At 43.0% G+C, this 4456-nt stretch overlaps 1 non-coding gene across 1 annotated transcript; it reads left to right on the top strand.

The window, feature by feature from the left end:
• Positions 1 to 883: 883 nt before the first annotated feature.
• LOC130471003 (small nucleolar RNA R71) lies at positions 884 to 990 on the top strand. Its single transcript, XR_008931706.1, has one exon. It is a non-coding gene; the product is annotated as a small nucleolar RNA R71 (small nucleolar RNA).
• Positions 991 to 4456: the final 3466 nt, after the last annotated feature.

Below are 4456 nucleotides of genomic sequence, written 5' to 3'. Positions count from 1 at the left end.
ATAGTCATAGGCGGCCCATCATACTCATATCCACTCCGCAAAGTGACAGCATTTACAGACTCTCTGGTCACAGGCTGTGAAGGGAGTTGACCCTTGGGTCTCTCTGCGAGAGTAGTAAGCCATTTGTGCCAACTGTTTATCCATGATCTTGTTATGAGCAGTGAGGGCATCGATTTTGGCATCCTTTTCGCTCAGAGATCTCTGCAATTCCAACATCATATTCCTCATCTCTACAAGCATGGGATCAGGCTGTGTGGGTTGAGGTTGTGGAGGGAAACCAAGTGGTCCACTAGGCTGCGGGTTGTAGTTATTCTGCAGTTGGTATGACTTTTGTGGTGGTGGTTGGTACTGTTGTTGTGGTGGTGGAGGGTGTTGGATCTGATGGGGGTTCTGGACATTAGTACTCCTATATGATAGTAGGGGGTTGTTTTTATACCCCTCATTGTAAGAGTTGGAGTACGGATTGTTCTGCTTGTCGGACTGGAATGCATTGCATTGTTCGATAGAGCTTCGACATTCCTGTGCATAATGGCCTTGCATCCCACAAGTATTACAGACATTGGCAGATTGGGCACTCATTGCAGCGACACTAGCATGTTAGGTGGATTGGGACGATGCGATCTGTATATTGTCTAGCTTGTGATGTAGGGCAGTTAGCTGAGCAGTAAGCTGTTCAATAGAATTCATCTCATGCTTAACACCTCGGTCGGCAAAACCTCTAGGATTCCCATATTGGGCACTATGGATGACCATCTCCTCAATCACCTCTAAAGCCCTAGGCACCTCCAGTTGCATAAATCTCCCACTGGCAGCTGAATCCAAAAGACACCTAGACTCATTACCCAGACCATTATAGAACTGCTGAACCAGGAACCAGTCATCCAAACCATGATGCGGGTACTCTCTCTGCAAATCCTTGAATCTCTCCCAAACTTCGAACGAACTCTCATCTGGTTGTTGAGAGATACCTAATATCTGACCCCTCAGACGAGCTATCTTCTCAGGTGGGAAATATTTAACATAGAACGCAAGGGCCAAGGAATTCCAATCGGTGATTTTGATAGCTGCGCGGTTGAGACTGTTAATCCATAGCTTTGCCTTCCCACTCAATGAAAATGGAAAGAGTATCTCCATAGTCTGCTCCGGTGTTAAATTCTTCTGCTTAATGGTGGCACAATACTGAATGAAAGACTGAATATAAAGATTAGGATCTTCACCCTTTTCCCCACCGAATTGGTGTCTCTCGATCATGTTTATCAGCTGGGGTTCGATATTGAAATTCTCGACCGCAATGTAAGGCATGATTGCCTTGGGAAGCATAGACAGACTTGGTTTAGAATAATCTGTAAGCCTTGGCACAAGTGGGGGTGGCGGTGGTGGTGCTTGGTCACCCATCTCTGAATCTGTATGGAATAGATTGCTAATCAGATAGTCGGATTCAGAGTCAGAATAGTCTCTCAACTGTTCAACGAATCTACGCCGTCTACGAAAGGTCCGTTCAGGTTCAGGGTCGAACGAAGTCAGATCGCTGGTATGGACAGTCCTGGGCATAAACAAGCAAAAACTAGAAGACAGTCGTGAGATCCGATCTCAAGGAACGGGAGTCCCTTGAGAAGTAACAAACAATAATCTAGAAAAACAATTAATAACAGAAAATAAAACCGTTTCCCCGGTAACGGCGCCAAAATTTGACAGGCTAAATCGCACTCCTATCAAAAATAAACCTAACGTTCACCAACTAAAAATATAGCAAGGGAAGCAGGGATCGTATCCACAAGGAAACAGGCGTTCTTTCTACTATTAAATTACTAATAATCTAGACTACTGGTAACAAGAGTTGGATTTGTTTGTATATTAAACTAAAGCAAATAATCAAATCGGAAAATAACAATATTAAAGGAATCTAGGGCAACGGTTCACCATAAATGCAGACCGGGATTGGACAACGAACAATGGCAATCAATTAACAATCATAACTAGGAAAACATGCATCTCCTTCAATCTTATGAATTCCTTAGGATAGAACAACTAGCGGGCTCTCTCTATGTACTAGAAATAATTCCTATCTAGTAGCCACAGACCAAAAACATCAGATTTATACCTCTCGGCGCATAATCTAAGGTTAATCAAATTTAAATCAAAATAGTCCGGCCGAACAGAATTGACTAGCAATAATAATAAGCTATAGAAATTATAATCAATCAATCAATAATCAAGTCCACATATAATCCCAATCATGCATTCATGGATCCCCTAAACCCTAGAAATTAAACTACTCACTCATGATGATAAATAACAACGCAATTAACATAATGGAAAACATGATTAAAGCAATGAATTAAATTAGAACAAGAAATAATACCGAATTAAAGGACAATGGAATAATAAATCTTGAATAAAAAGATATCCTTCAAAATAATAGAGGCTAGTTTATATAGTTTGCCTAAAATAAAGCATAAAAACAGAAAAGAAGCTCGCGAAAATATAGAATAAAAAGATGTCCTTCAAAATAATAAAGGCTAGTTTATATAGTTTGCCTAAAATAAAACATAAAAACGGAAAAGAAGCTCGCGAAAATCTGCTGGAGGTTGGCGTCGCCCGATCGGGCGAACTCAAAACAGCTCCAGATGGCCGCCTGATCGGGCGCGCGTTGAAGACTTTAATTCTTTCTTCCTTTCGCCCGATGGTCGCATTTCGCCCTCAGCTCACAGGGCGATTTGCAATCCTCAATATCCTTCGCCCATATCACCGAGTCTAACTCTCGGGGCTCAACCATAAGCATCTAAGGCTCTCGAAAGTCGACGATAAAGGTCCCGAACTTCCTCGGGCTCGTGTAGTGGCCTAAATCAACACGAAACGGGTCTAAAAAGCCCAATTTCTCATAAATGAACCTGAAACTCAAGGCACACTAAATAACACATATTAGTACTAAAAATGGCTCCTAAGAGCTCATTTGACACAAAAAGAGTACTAAGGGACGGGGGTGAAACACTATATAAAACACACATATCAGCCCGCCGGGAGAATAGGGTATAGCCCTTCAGGGAAACCCTAAGCATGCCCAAAACTAGTGAGACAAGATCTCAACGCATAAGTAACGTCTGGAGAAGAGAGGACGCCCCAAGCCAGGCGAGGAGACGTTCTCCGCTTAGAGGATCTGTCCGGACCCCCGGAAGTTGGGAACGTCATTGGGAGGAGGAAGAATGGAATAGCAAGAACGCCAAAGAAAGACACCACTCGTGGTTCGTGGCCGAGCAGGAATAATAATCAGGGTCTTCTCGCTCCTAGTACGCTCCGAGGTGACGAAGAAGGACACATACATCACCCAAGAAGATTGAGAATGGGAAACCCCACCTACGATTTGAGGTGGTGCTCCCACCACCAAGATCCTTTGAAGAACGACCCCCACCAGGGCTCGATCACGGAGGACGTCACCACACAACGAAAGAGGTCGATCTCCCACTCGATCATCCATCGGCCGATCACCTCCGAGGAAGGAAAGGTCTAGGCACGACGCCCGAGGGCACACCGGTCAACAACACCTCAGCGAGATCATGATCCTGAAAGATTCCCCTTTTACTCCGGGGATCCTTGAGGAACGTCTCCCAAGGATGAAACTCCCTATCCACATCAAGTATGATGGTTCCACAGATCCTGACGATCACATAGCTGCGTACGAAGGACATATGTACTTGTACACCGCGTCCTCAACAGTATGGTGAAAGTGTTTCCTGGCTACGCTAAGAGGTTTGGCCTAAACCTGGTTCAAGAATTTTAAGGCCGGGTCCATCCGCAGTTCCAGACAGTTGTCGAAACAATCACTAGTAGAAAAAACCCTTATTGCAGCGGGCTTTTAGACCCCTGTTGCAGCGTACATCGTATGCTGCAACTGGGGGGCCTGCAACAAGTCTGAACTTGTTGCAGCGTACAATGTTCGCTGCAAAAAGTGATTTGTTGCAGCGGGCTTTTAGATGTACGCTGCAACAAGTGCCAAAAAATTGGCAAAATTTTGGACTTGTTGCAGCGTACATATATATGTACGCTGCAAAAGACTCAACTTTTTGCAGCGTACATTTATTTGTACGCTGCAACAAGTCTGAATTACTCAATTTTTTGCAGCGACATTTATTTGTACGCTGCAACAAGTCTGAATTTTTGCGAAATTTTTTTCCCTTGTTGCAGCGTACAACATATATGTACGCTGCAAAAAAGCACTTTTGGCGGGAAAATTCTAATTTTGTTTAGGGATACCTAGAGTGCCTTGCACCAAATATAGAAACCTGTCAAAACAATAATAGAATAACGCAACCTGTATAACAAATATAAAAACAACAACTGGAGTTTTGTATACTATATATCCCAAAACCAAAGTGCACATATTACATTTAAATATATGTTCCAATTTCAACATAAACATACATTTTAATATAAAATTTATTCTATAACAACTAAACCA

Source organism: Spinacia oleracea, chromosome 3 (assembly GCF_020520425.1).
Source record: "Spinacia oleracea cultivar Varoflay chromosome 3, BTI_SOV_V1, whole genome shotgun sequence".
Classification (NCBI taxonomy): domain Eukaryota; kingdom Viridiplantae; phylum Streptophyta; class Magnoliopsida; order Caryophyllales; family Amaranthaceae; genus Spinacia; species Spinacia oleracea.
The sequence above is the reverse complement of the archived record's forward strand: the minus strand, read 5'-3'. Positions and strand labels throughout refer to the sequence as shown.